General features: G+C 35.1%; 1 protein-coding gene and 1 long non-coding RNA gene across 2 annotated transcripts in view; both read right to left on the bottom strand.

Moving 5' to 3' along the window:
* The window catches only part of LOC127881480 (uncharacterized), a 38,489-nt gene that overhangs the window by 7,898 nt on the left and 15,662 nt on the right, over nucleotides 1–14,929 (bottom strand). The window lies entirely within an intron of this gene.
* LOC127834757 (uncharacterized) lies at nucleotides 4,456–8,823 on the bottom strand. Its single transcript, XR_008028113.1, has 3 exons — nucleotides 6,968–8,823; nucleotides 6,300–6,410; nucleotides 4,456–5,141 (listed from the first exon to the last, which is right to left on the bottom strand). It is a non-coding gene; the product is annotated as an uncharacterized LOC127834757 (long non-coding RNA).

Genomic DNA, 14,929 nt, shown 5'->3' with positions numbered 1-14,929 from the left:
TGAGCATGGAGCGCCGTCTCCTTGACATTCAACAAAGTCGCATAACTGTGGAACAACAATTCAGAATTCCGTCAAAAACGAAAGGGGATCAGGTTTTATCAATATTAAGATTGTGTTGAAATTTGAAAAAAATCCATCGAAGGATATTTGAGCTACGGTAGGACATTCAATGAAATAACGAAATTTTGACGAACAAAGTCCCATAACTCTGGAACGACAATTCAGAATTCCGTCAAAAACGAAAGGGGATCAGGGTTTATCAATATTAAGATTGTGTTGAAATTTGAAAAAAATCCATCGAAGGATATTTGAGCTACAGTAGGACATTCAATGAAATCACGAAATTTTGACGAACAAAGTCCCATAACTCTGGAACGACAATTCAGAATTCCGTCAAAAACGAAAGGGGATCAGGGTTTATCAATATTAAGATTGTGTTGAAATTTGAAAAAAATCCATCGAAGGATATTTGAGCTACAGTAGGACATTCAATGAAATCACGAAATTTTGACGAACAAAGTCCCATAACTCTGGAACGACAATTCAGAATTCCGTCAAAAACGAAAGGGGATCAGGGTTTATCAATATTAAGATTGTGTTGAAATTTGAAAAAAATCCATCGAAGGATATTTGAGCTACAGTAGGACATTCAATGAAATCACGAAATTTTGACGAACGAAGTCCCATAACTCTGGAACGACAATTCAGAATTCCGTCAAAAACGAAAGGGGATCAGGGTTTATCAATATTAAGATTGTGTTAAAATTTGAAGAAAATCTGTCAAAGGATATTTGACGTAGCGTACGACATTAACAGACGGACAGACGGACGCGGGGTATACCATAATACGTCCCGTCATAGACGGGCGTATAAAAATTGAATAGTGGTTGGATTTAAATTAATAAGGGGTGCAAAATTCAAAGTGTCATTACATAATTTTTACGGTACATTATCGAGAAATGAATTATCTACACAGGTATGTAAATATTATTGCAATCTGTTGATATTAAGTGTCTTATATCGGGCTTGAATGTTGCGCACACAATCCTTGCGCAACAAAATAGACAAAGAAGGAAAAATTCCCACCATTTATCGAATGGTTCAGCCGTTGGACGCTCCAAATATTACCAATATAACAAGGGCTGTTTGTAAAACATGCATGCCCCCCATATGGGCTCTCAGTTGTAGTGACAGCCAATTTGTAAATATGTTTTTTGTCACTGTAACCTTGACCTTTGACCTAGTGACCTGAAAATCAATAGGGGTCATCTGCCAGTCATGATCAATGTACCTATGAAGTTTCATGATACTAGCCATAAGCTTTCTTGAGTTATCATCGGGAAACCATTTTACTATTTAGGGTCACTGTGACCTTGACCTTTGATCTAGTGACCTGAAAATCAATAGGGGTCATCTGCCAGTTATGATCAATGTACCTATCAAGTTTCATGATCCTAGGCATAAGCGTTCTTGAGTTATCATCCGGAAACCATTTTACTATTTCGGGTCACCATGACCTTGACCTTTGACCGAGTGAGCTCGAAATCAATAGGGGTCGTCTGCTAGTCATGATCAATCTACCTATCAAGTTTAATGATCCTAGGCATAAGCATTCTTGAGTCATCATCCAGAAACCATTTTACTATTTCTGGTCACCGTGACCTTGACCTTTGACCTGAAAATCAATAGGGGTCATCTGCCAGTCATGATCAATGTACCTATGAAGTTTCATGATCCTAGGCATAAGCGTTCTTGAGTTATAGTCCGGAAACAATTTTACTATTTCTGGTCACCGTGACATTGACCTTTTACCTTGTGACCTGAAAATCAATAGGGGTCATCTGCCAGTCATGATCAAACTACCTATCAAGTTTCATGATCCTAGGCATAAACGTTCTTGAGTTATCATCCGGAAACCATTTTACAATTTCGGGTCACTGTGACCTTGACCTTTGACCTTGTGACCTGAAAATCAATAGGGGTCATCTGCGAGTCATGATCAATCTTCCTATCAAGTCTCATAATCCTAGGCATAAGCGTTCTTGATTTATCAGATGGACACCATTTTACTATTTTGGGTCACCGTGACCTTGACCTTTGACCTAGTGACCTTAAAATCAATAGGGGTCATCTGGGAGTCATGGTCAATCTACCCATTAAGTTTTATGATCCTAGGCATAAGCGTTCTTGAGTTACCCGGGTGTACTTTGTCCAGGGTTTTCCATGGAAAATCCATGGAAAATATGAGGCTGGAGTATTCGGACTAAGTTTCCAGCCTTTTCGCGTCAATATTTAAAAAAAAAGGGTGGAAAATTGTCTATGGTATGTGGAAATAGCCTGGAATAGTTTCCATGGTTTTCCAGGCTCCCTGGAATAATTACCATGGAACAATTTCCAGGGTTTTCCAGCCAGCATGAATAAATACCGTCCGAATACTCCATGTAATCTGGAAAACCATGGAAAACCATGGATTTTTTTCCAGGGTTTTCCAGATTACATGGAGTATTCGGACGGTATTTTTTCCATGCTGGCTGGAAAACCCTGGAAAATGTTCCAGGGTTTTTCTTTGTTTAATATTCCATGGATGCCTGGTATAACATGGAAAATTGTCCAGCGTTTACCATGGTCACTGAATAGAAAAAGAAATTTCTGGTCTAAAAGCAATATTCATGTATTAAATGAATACAATACTCACATCTTAAATAAATCATAATTTAAGGTTAGATTAAAACAAAATAAACAAGAGCACCGCCTTGCGGGTGCAGACCGCTCATCTATTTTCTTTTTAAAGGTGAAGGGACTCTCATTTTCAATCACAAAGGAAAGGAGGAGTGGAGTGAAGAGGGGTGTATAGTGTGGGGTTGTGGACATTTATTACATTATCTTCCAAAAAAGCGAAAAAAAAAAAAAAAAAAAATCGGGGGGGGGGGGGGGGGGGGGGGGTTGGGTGCGATGGTTGGACGGTATTTCAAACATAACCGTTTTAAAAAAAAAATGGGGGGGGGTATAGTGTGAGGGTGTGGTGATAATTTGTGAGATGATCTTAAAAAAAAAAAAAAAAAAAAAAAAAAAATCAAAAAAAAATTGGGGGGGGGTGGGTGGGGGGGGTTGGGGGGGTATAGTGTGAGGGTGTGGTGGTCATTTGTGAGATGATCTTAAAAAAAAAAAAAAAAAAAAAAATTAGGGGGGGGAGGGGGAGGGGGGGAGGGCACGGGGGATGGTTTGGGTGAAGTCTATTGTGGTATGTCAGGTAAGAGTAGTTTCATCAAAGTATCAATCAAATCTAATCATAAATAAAGAAGTTATGGCAATTTTAGCAAAATTTAATAATTTGACCTTGAGAGTCAAGGTCATTCAAAGGTCAAAGTAAAATTCAAGTTGCCAGGTACAGTAACCTCATGATAGCATGTAAGTATTTGAAGTTTGAAAGCAATAGCCTTGATACTTCGAGTGGATCGAAACACAAAATTTAACCATATATTAAAAGTTACTAAGTCAAAAAAGGGCCATAATTCCATAACAATGACAACCAGAGTTATGCAACTTGTCCTTTTACTGTACCCTTATGATAGTTTGTGAGTGTTCCAAGTATGAAAGCAATATCTATGATACTTTAGGGGTAAAGTGGACCAAAACATAAATCTTAACCAAATTTTAAATTTTCTAAGTATAAAGGGCCCATAATTCCGTCCAAATGCCAGTCAGAGCTACATAACTTTGCCTGCACCGTCCCCTTATGATAGTTCATAAATCTTGCAAGTATGAAAGCAATAGCTTTGATACTGTAGGAATAAAGTGGACCTAAACACAAAACTTAATCAAATTTTCAATTTTCTAAGTATAAAAAGGGCACATAATTCTGTCAAAATGCCAGTCAGAGTTACATTACTTTGCCTGCACAGTCCCCTTATGATAGTTAGTAAGTGTTGCAAGTATGAAAGCAATAGCTTTGATGCTTAAGGAATAAAATGGACCTAAACACAAAACTTAACCAAAATTGTCAATTTTCTAAGTATAAAAAGGGCACATAATTCTGTCAAAATGCATGCCAGAGTTATCTAACTTTGCCTGCCCAGTCCCCTCATGATAGTAAGTAAGTGTACCAAGTTTGAATGCAATAGCATTGATACTCACTGAGAAAAGTGGAACTAAACGCAAAACTTAACCAAAATTTTCAATTTTTTAAGTATAAAAAGGGCACATAATTGTGTCAAAATGCACGCCAGAGTTATCTAACTTTGCCTGCCCAGTCCCCTCATGATAGTAAGTAAGTGTACCAAGTTTGAATGCAATAGCATTGATACTTTCTGAGAAAAGTGGACCTAAACGCAAAACTTAACCGGACGCCGACGCCAACGCCAACGCCGACGCCGACGCCGACGCCAAGGTGATGACAATAGCTCATAATTTTTTTTCAAAAAATAGATGAGCTAAAAATCAACATAATGCCTTAGATTCTTCGATGTATTATTTTGTTCACAATTCATCAAAATATAACATCAGATTACAAATTGTGTTACATTTATTTAACAAATTATTCAGATCAAACAAGTGTTGTTTAATACATGCTTACAAAGCCTCTAGGTCCATTATCATAAATCAGGCCCTTACATAACAGAACAGGCGCTACTTTAAAAGTTAAAAAGTATAATGCAACCTTAACAACATGTATTCAAAGTAACAAAATACAAGCAAGTCAAGTAATATACAGTAACAATTCACGAACCCTGTACAAACGATATACAAGAAACAAAATGAAAAATTTAAGTTATTTTAGCTACTTCATGTTTGTCACAATATATGTAGCTGCCCATGAGCACAAGGATACTATTTTTCTCAGCTACTTTCACTTAAATGCAATTTAGGTGCTCAATTTCATTAAAATACTTTTATATAATTTTATTGTTCAAAGAAATTCAGAACATAATGCATGTACATGCATTACTTTCCAAGTGACAGTTTAAAATATAATTGCAAGTCTAAAACTTGTGAAGGCAGCTTAGTAAATTATAAGTACCCAGGTGGGATAAAATTACAGTTTTTAAAAACTTTTTTGTTAATTAGCTGGGCTTCAGTAGGTCGTGGATCTTTTATAGAACTTGTACTGCTGTTATACTGCATGTACGGCTCCTGCATGATCTCTGAAAGAAAAACAAAGCAAACAATATTACAAGAAAGTCATAAGTTTTTTACATTCATCTGTAAAAGTAAATGTGCAGCAATCATATGATTGAATATCTATACTTCAATGCTCATTCATATTTTAATCTATTTTAGATATTTCATATCACTGCTCAATTCGGTACATCTGGCTTTTTTGTATTTGAGCGAACATTTACGCTCCTAAGTAGTTAGCAATTATTTCTTTTCCATTTACTGAAATTTATTCTCTTAAAGTTTGCAAGCGGGCTTTAATCTACTTGCAAACAGGCAACCACACAGGAAAACTGAGACTTTCAAGTGAATAAATTGGTGATTTAACTTATATTTTTATATGACTCTCTTTTATTTTGAAATTTATATTGTTGTTTTCTTAAATGCCCCAAAACGGGGTACACTAGCATGTATCTGGAAACTCAAACATATATAGGAATTTTATATTCAGATATTGCTATATGAAAGATATGCTAATTTGCTAATTCATATAAAAACAAGGGACAAAATTGTCACAAAACCAGGTTTTCATTGTGAAAAAAAAATCTGATAAAGGGAGAAAACTCAAACTGAACTTTTGAAATGACCAAAAAAAATTAACCCCCTTTGTAAGTTTTTTTTTTTTTTTTAAATCTATTTTTAGTCGTGGCGACCTTGACATTGGAGATATTGACGTGATTCTTTCGTGGGACACACCGTCCCATGATGGTGAACAAATGTGCCAAATGATTTTAAAATCTCACAATGAATGACATAGTTATGGCCAGGACAAGCTCATTTATGGCCATTTTTGACCTTTGAACTCAAAGTGTGACCTTGACCTTGGAGATATCGACATAATTATTTCGCGCGACACACCGTCCAATGATGGTGAACAAATGTGCCAAATGATTTTAAAATCTGACAATGAACGACATAGTTATGGCCCGGACAAGCTTATTCCGCCAGCCCGCCAGCCAGCCAGCCCGCCAGCCAGCCAGCCCGCCCGCATTCGCCAATCTAATAACCAGTTTTTTCCTTCGGAAAACCTGGTTAATAACCTGTAATTGAAACTAGACCAAAATATTGGATACCAAAAAGACAAAATACTTTCAGGTGGTTAAAACTTAATTACTTATATGAGCCCGGGGCATAACAATATTTACCATGAATTTGTGGCCATGTTAGTCCTCTTGGTAAATGCGCCAAAAGAGCCGCTTTGCTGTCTTGGGTTATTTCCCTGCCAAACTCTGCAGTATCTTCCATCAACTGGTCAGCTACAGTTAAAGCACATAATGAAAATGTATATAGAAAATAATTCAAGTATTGTTTTCAATATTTAGTAAAATTGTCTTTAAATAATAACTTACAATGAAGTTAATACATCACAAAGCATAGCATAACAAAATTTGTAGGTATGATTAGTACAAATTTATTATTGCTATAATTAGAATGATGTGTAATTCTATTGGTATGAAAATGCACAGTGAAACCTAAAAAACAATGCTATTGGTTTAATTAATTTATTTATAAACATTAACAGCATTAATGAGCATTGAGTTCTCATCATGCACAGCACATAACTCCCTTAGCCTCAGTTCCCTAGCCATGCATTATAAACTTCCGATACTACATTCAAGCTTATTAATATCTCCACATAGGACTTCCTTTATCAAGCTGCAAACTGCACTTAGTGAAAATGTGTGTGACAGCTGCTTTTAAACTTCTTTATTTGCCATACTTTTACCTAAAATGTCACATAAAAAAGGTCTACAATGATGACATAAGAAGAATAAATTTAAAGGAATATTTAGAAATAATGAAAAGCACAAACCTTCAGTTGTTGTTCTATTCCTAGACAGACTTCTGAAACACTTGTATGCATCACTTTTTAACAACATTTCATGTCACTTTCCAAATGATATCCATACATTATTATTTTAAGAAATTCTTGTTAATGGAAAAACTCATTAACTCTACTGTTTGAGAACATTACATTAACTTCATTTTAACAACAAGATTAACCTGCAAATTTTCTACAATATGCCAGAATTTCAATCTAACAGGTAAACTTTCTGTATTTGAACTCAGCCAATCAGAAAAGGCTGTGATATTTTATAACCAATAGATTAGCAGCAGACATATCTGACTCACACACAGGTTTATCAGATAGTTTGTTAATTGCAAACCTGGACAGTAGTTAAATATTGAGTGTGTATACACCTTGAACAGGGTTAAAGAATTTAAACTTGTAGACATTGCTTTGAAAGTTACTACTATTACTTCTACTACTAGTACTACTACTACTACTACTACTTCTGCAAAACTACTACTACTATTACAACAGCCACAACAACAACAACAACTACTACTACTACTACTACTACTACTACTACTACTACTACTACTACTACTACTACTACTACTACTACTGCTACTTCTACTTATACTACTACTACTACTACTACTACTACTTCTACTACTACTACTACTACTACTACTACTACTACTGCTGCTACTACTGCTACTACTACTACTACTGCTTCAACTACTACTAGTGCTTCAACTTCTACTACTACTACTGCTACTGCTGCTGCTACTGCTGCTACTACTCCTGCTGCTGCTGCTGCTGCTACTACTACTGCTACTGCTGCTGCTGCTGCTACTACTACTACAACTCCTGCTGCAGCGACTACTACTACTACTACTGCTGCTGCTGCTGCTGCTGCTGTTACTACTACTACTACTACTACTACTACCACCACCACTACTACTACTACTACTACTACTACTACTACTTCTACTACTACTAGTACTTCAACTACTATTGCTACTACTACTGCTACTACTACTGCTACTGATGCTGCTGATGCTGCTACTGCTACTACTGCTGCTGCTGCTACTTCTACTACTACTACTTCTACTACTACTACTTCTACTACTACTGCTGCTGCTAATGCTACTTCCTTAACTACTACTACTACTGCTGCTACTAGTATTGTTATTATTATTTATACTACTATTGCTACCGTTACTGCTACTATTCCTGTAAATGCTAAAACAACAACACAATAATAACTGCTACTACTGCTACTGTCACTTAAATTTGCACCAATAGTATAATTATCAGTAGTTTAACTGCTTAAACAACTTATACAACAACCACTTTTACTTCTACTCCTACAACATATTCTACTGCCAGCCTCAGCATTACTACTTCTACCACTACTACTACTACTATAACTACTACTATTTCTGCCCAAACTATGCACATTGTTTTATGTTTTATTCATATGTTGTGTAAATTGTTGAACTCTGATTTACTTTGAATAAAATGTGTTGCATTTTTATAAGTTATTTTCTCCTCTTATAAAGTCTAAGTTTTTTCCAGGGTCAGCTGAAAATGTTAGAGTCTTTTCCATGCTTAAAAAATTCTATGTTCCACTTTCCATGCTATCTGGAAATATTTTCCATGGTTATCCAGCCTAAATCCAGCGTTTTCCATTCCTTTTCCATGCTTTTCCATCCAAGGCTGGAAAATGCTTGGAAAAAAAGTCCACGTTTCATGGACATTTCTAGAACAAAACCCTGGAAAACCCTGGAAACTGTTTCAAATTCCAGGGATTTCCATGGAATTCCATGTTATACCATGGATTTCCAGCCTAAGTTCCATGATTACCCTGGACAATGTACACCCGGGAAATATTATCCGGAAACCATTTTACTATTTCGGGTCACTGTGACCTTGACCTTTGACCTTGTGACCTGAAAATCAATAGGGGTCATCTGCGAGTCATGATCAATCTTCCTATCAAGTCTCATGATCCTAGGCATAAGCGTTCTTGATTTATCAGATGGACACCATTTTACTATTTTGGGTCATCGTGACCATGACCTTTGACCTAGTGACCTGAAAATCAATAGGGGTCATCTGCCAGTCATGATCAATGTACCTATGAAGTTTCATGATCCTAGGCCTAAGCGTTCTTGAGTTATCATCCGGAAACCATTTTTGGTTTCGGGTCACCGTGACCGTGACCTTTGACCTAGTGACCTAGAAATCAATAGGAGTCATCTGCAAGTCATGATCAATGTACCTATCAAGTTTCATGATCCTAGGCATTAACGTTCTTAAGTTATCATCCAGAAACCATTTTACTATTTCGGGTCACAGTGACCTTGACCTTTGACCTAGTGACCTCAAAATCAATAGGGGTCATCTGCGAGTCATGATCAATGTACCTATGAAGTTTCATGATCCTAGGCCTAAGTGTTCTTGAGTTATCATCCGGAAACCACCTGGTGGACGGACCGACCGACAGACCGACCGACAGACTGACCGACCGACATGTGCAAAGCAATATACCCCCTCTTCTTCGAAGGGGGGCATAAAAAGTAGCTTAATATTTGAGAGCGTCAACAAGTTGGACTAAGCGGCGAAAATGATAAATAAGATTCAAATTAACAACGGATATCATATGGTTATTATGGAATAATTTAATGCGTGTGCCAACTAACACAAAATACTATGTTTGAAATAAAAAACAACAAACAATTATTAGAAATCTGCACAGTGAATGTGCGTCACGGAATTCAGTGTTGGAAAGCTACAAAGTTAAAGCATTTAAGATGAGTATTGTTCGAAAATGGAAAGAGACAAACATGATTTGATTTATATGCTATTGGATCTGTGTATACTCAGATTCATATGCATATTCTGCTTTATTATGTTTGTCACGCTGTTCAGTTTACTGTAATAGCATTGAAATGAGGATGTAAAGTGCAAGATATTGAAAGGTAATTACATTAAATATATTATTTAACTCCATTTAATACATCATTAACACAGCAAGAACACTAAAGTGTGTTTGTTAATATTTGTTAATGTTTTCACCATATGATATTTAATTAAAAAAATTATTTGTTAATGTTTTCACCATATGATATTTAAATTAAAAAAATTCTGAATTAAATTAATACTCTTGAAGAAGTTATGATTAAATGGTGTATATAAGAATCTATAGATTATTGCAAGTTTAATAGGCATGTGGAAGGTTATTAACTATATGCTGTCTTCATTGTAAGAAGACATTAAAGCAGCACTTAATAATATAAAAATGCTGTCAAACATGCACTATTTCATGGTTTATCGCGCTAATTTTCCCAATCCAAATGGCACAAGCTATAACAAAAAAAAGCAAAAAATCACTGTGCGTCCATTAAAAATTAGTTGTACCAGATTTCTATGTATTATTGTTTCAATACAGACGAAGAACTAATTCTTTACAGATTTTACGAATTATTTAAGCAATTTTCTTCTGGGCAAACAAAATCTGGGTAGAATTAAATCTGGGGAGTCTTGAACTAAAATGGGAGAATGGAATTCTGTGCCGAGTAAAATCTGTACAAAACTTCTGTTCAGAAAAAGTAGCGAAATGTAAAATAAAATATATAGACTGTAAATAAAAACATTTTTAGCTGATCTATTTTTTTAAATATGAGCTATTGTCATCACCTGAGCCTCGACGTCTGCATCCACTTTTCTCATAAAGTATCAAAGCTATTGCATTCAAACATGGCACACTAACTTAATATCATGAGGGGACTGGGCAGGCAAAGTTAGATAACTCTGGCAGGGCTCGAATTTAATTTTTCTTCTACTTGCAAAACATTGCAAGCAGCTTTAATACTAACTCGCAAAATCAAAAACATTCTCGCAAAGTTTGCTGGAAACAATTTTATTTCCGTTGTTTTTTTTCTAACTCCATAGTTAACTTTGCTTTATCTTTTGTGTTGTTATTTCAGTATTGTTGCATTTTTTTAATAAGCTCATTTTGTCCATTTAATTATGTTCAAGTTGGGAGTAATGGATACTTCTATAATGTTATTGCTGGTCAAACAGTGACCTCTGTTTAATACTAGGTGCAGGCCATCTCTCCCATGAGTACCTCTGCATTTCTGCTAATTGCCATAAATCTCTCAATTTCTGCAATTTCCAAAAATTTGCATATTTGCGAAAATTTGCATATTGGTGAAAATTTGCATATTGGCAAAAATTTGCATATTAGCGAAAATTTGCATACAGCCTTATTTGAATAGTATATAAAGAAGGTTTTGGAGATTAAAAAGGAGTTCAGGAGGGAAACGGGTGGATGCTTTAAATATATATTGTTGAAAACTTGTGTCTTGAAATCAATACTTAAATGTTTTAAATATACTTTTTGTTACTAATCATAAAAGTGTATTTCTAGTGTGCTTTCTTGAATAATGTGTGATTGTGAAATAAAATTAGTAGAAGACATTTGAGTTTGGATTTAATAATTGTTCACAAATTGAACGTGGACTGGTGGCAGCAATTAAATTTACCGCTGTTTGCCCAAACTAATCCATGTTGTTTTGGGCCATGCGATAAAACTGACCGTGTGGAGAAAACGGTTACAGTATGTGGGCAAAAAGAAACTTGTCATTTTTCACTTCATCGCCATGCCTGTTCAAGTTCAATGAACACGTGTAAATTAGTAGACTGTTTCACGTTCTTTGTACCAATAACATCCGCGTATCTGTACTATAAGTATACAAGTCTACATACAAGGCGCGCGCTTCTGCATACGGGTATTGGGACATTCTATAAATTGACCTACGGTTTAGGGTTCACGACGTTGAGCGCATTTAGCAATATTACTTATAGTTTTTCCACTATTTCTTTACTTGCCGAAAAAATACTAGTGGCTTAAAACTTAACTCACAATCTGTATTTTGCACTCGCATTTTGCGAGTGTGCGAGTGTTAATTTCGAGCCCTGTCTGGCTGGCATTTTGACAGAATTATGTGCCCTTTTTATTCTTAGAATATTGCAAATGTTGTTACGTTTTGTGTTTAGGTCCACTTTTCTCATAAAGTATCAAAGCTTTTGCATTCAAACATGGCACACTTACAATCCTGAGGGGACTGTGCAGGCAAAGTTACATAACATTTGCTGGCATTTTGACAGAATAATGTGCCATTTTTATTCTTAGAATATTGCAAATTTTGTTAAGTTTTGTGTTTTGGTCCATTTTATTCCTAAAGTATAAAAGCTATTGCTTTCATACTTGCAACACTTATTCACTATCATAAGGGGACTGTGCAGGCAAAGTTATGTAAAATAAAATAATTAATTCTTCAACATCCTGTTAAGAAATAAATCCCTACAGTCTTCAAAATTAGCTTTGAAAAGTAACATGCCAGTCGGGCCAGTCACTTAAGAATTTTTACATGCCCAACATATTTTTTACATGCCCAAACTTTTTAAACCAAAATTATAACAAATCACAACATTTTAACACTTACATGCTACACATAGTAAAGCAGAACATTTGTTTCAATAGTAGTGAATACAATTACATCTAATCAATCACTAGAATTAAGACGGTCGATCGTTACACCAGTGCTCTTAAAAAGAGCGTTCTCTGGTGTCCTCGTACCATTTCTTGGCTTCCTTTTTCTCTAAATCATTGTCAATTTTCTATTTTGGAAGTGCTTTATCGGGCTTAGCCCCATCAACATACCTAAGATATTGCCTCTATGTCGACTTTGACATTTGTTTACATTGACAAAAACGGAAGCGTATTACTTGATTGAAATGATCGATTCAAAAAGCATCTTCTCGATTAATGTCTAGAGAAACCATCCATAAGAAACGAATGTGACCGAACTGCATCGGTCAAAAACAATAACGATGATGTGTGCAAGCAGGTGCTTGTTGTTAAACTAATCAAATTTCATTGTTTTACAACTTACGGCAAGGTGTTTGTTCGCAAAATTGAAAAATAGATCTGCAAATATCAAGAACCGCTTACGATTTTTTTTAATTAACTGTCAATTGGCTTCAATAATTTACATGCCCGGCGGGCCACAAACGTGAATTTTTGTATGTGCCCGGCAGTAATTTTACTCGCCACAAACGATCGGGCGTGTGCTAATTTCGAAGACTGTCCCTATATACAACACACATTATTGCATCAGGGCTTTTTTTCCAGATTCACTCCCTGGTGAAAAATGAGTCGCAAACTTTTGAAAATGGTGAAAAACGAGTCGCAAACTTGTACAAATTGTGAAAATTAGTTGGTAAAGAAATAGTATAAGCATGTTTAATACTTTCATCATATTGAAATGTCTTTAAATAATGCATTAAAATAATATTTTCATTGTCTTTTAATTGACACTTTTTTTCAACAACCTGTACGAAATTTCTATGCAAATTCTGTATAGAGTCTGTACAAAATCTGCCCAGAATCAAGACAGAATTCCTTTTTTCTGTACAAAGAGGACACAGACCCAGAATATACCTTGAAATCTGTACAGTTTTTCTAAGCAGAATTACAATGAAGCAGAATTTTATCTGTAAAGATTATTACACCAGACAGAATTTTAACACTTATAATTTTTACAAGACAGATTTTTAGCACTTTGCATTTTAGCAAGGCAGAATTTCTGTACTTGGTAGAAAAATGAGGCAGAATGTTGGACTTAGAAAAAATTCAGATTCAACATTTCAAAATGGGACTTGTATAATTTAAGAAACAGGCTTCTGATTTCAGTTTCTTATTGTTTATTGCAGGAAACATTTCTCTATTCACTGAAAACTAACAGTAATGTTCAATTCATACGATAGTTAAAATGACCACAAAATACAGCATATTATTAATTAGCAAAAAAAAACAACAGCAGTATTGTTCATACCATAAGGAACATGGAAAGTTACAATTTAATCCAACAGGCTTAAAGAAAAATCTACAATGGAATGAAATAAGGTTTAATTTTTGTACACAATTTTTATCCTTTGCTTATTGCTGGATAAATTGTCCCAAAATACTGAAAATTGATAGAACATATTGTCTGCTGTTTCTCAGCAGTGACATTTTAAATGATATCCAAGATAGAGAGAGATCCAATTACCCAAGTTTACCCAAACGCCAGTGGCAGGTGTGATAAATTTACTCCTATTTCAGCACATTAACTTTACTTGGCTCTTGTTTTATGAAAATATTCATTTGAATGCGAGTGCTTTAACATAACAAAATTTGTGACAAAAAATAAAAATACCATTATAAATATGAACAATTAAGACATAACCTTATTAAAGTGTTGTAATATATATGGTTTAAAGATGTTTGGTTTAGTCTACTTTGAAAAGGTGGTTTAGTCTACTTTGAAAAGAATAGTACACTTGTAAGTGTGCGACAAAATCTCAGAGACTTGACATTCGAAGTTTTCAAGCGAAAAGCAAAATGTTTCATGAAATGGAGCGCAGAAGACTATGAGGAAAGAATTATCATTACCAGAGGTATGTTAAAATTTGCTTTTTCTTTCATCAAAATATGTATTTAATCTGTTGACAGTATTTGGCTTTGTTTGTAAATTTGTTTAAAATTGAAACTTTGGTTGTGCATATTCAACTTATAATGCATAAATCATAACTTCCTATTTTGTGTAACAATGACCTTGACCTTGAAACGCCTGGTCCCCGAATGAATTCCTATGCTAGGTCTGTATGTAAGCAATGAATCTACATACAAAAGATATATGCAGTATCGCCATCCAAACTCAAGTTATTGAGCAGAACTTTTTTTTAGTTCACCTTAGCACGAAATGCTCATGGTGAGCTATATGATGTCAGTCTATGTATGTATATATAAGATCTTTTAAGGAGGCTTTTAGATCACCTGAGCACAAGGTTGTTCTTATTGTAAACTTTTGTGATTGCCTTTTATCCATTGTGCCTCAAACATTTACCATGTAAACACTGTTGTGGAAA

This window comes from Dreissena polymorpha, chromosome 1 (genome assembly GCF_020536995.1).
Source record: "Dreissena polymorpha isolate Duluth1 chromosome 1, UMN_Dpol_1.0, whole genome shotgun sequence".
Taxonomy (NCBI): domain Eukaryota; kingdom Metazoa; phylum Mollusca; class Bivalvia; order Myida; family Dreissenidae; genus Dreissena; species Dreissena polymorpha.
Note: the sequence above shows the minus strand (reverse complement) of the source record. Positions and strands in the feature narration are given on the sequence as shown.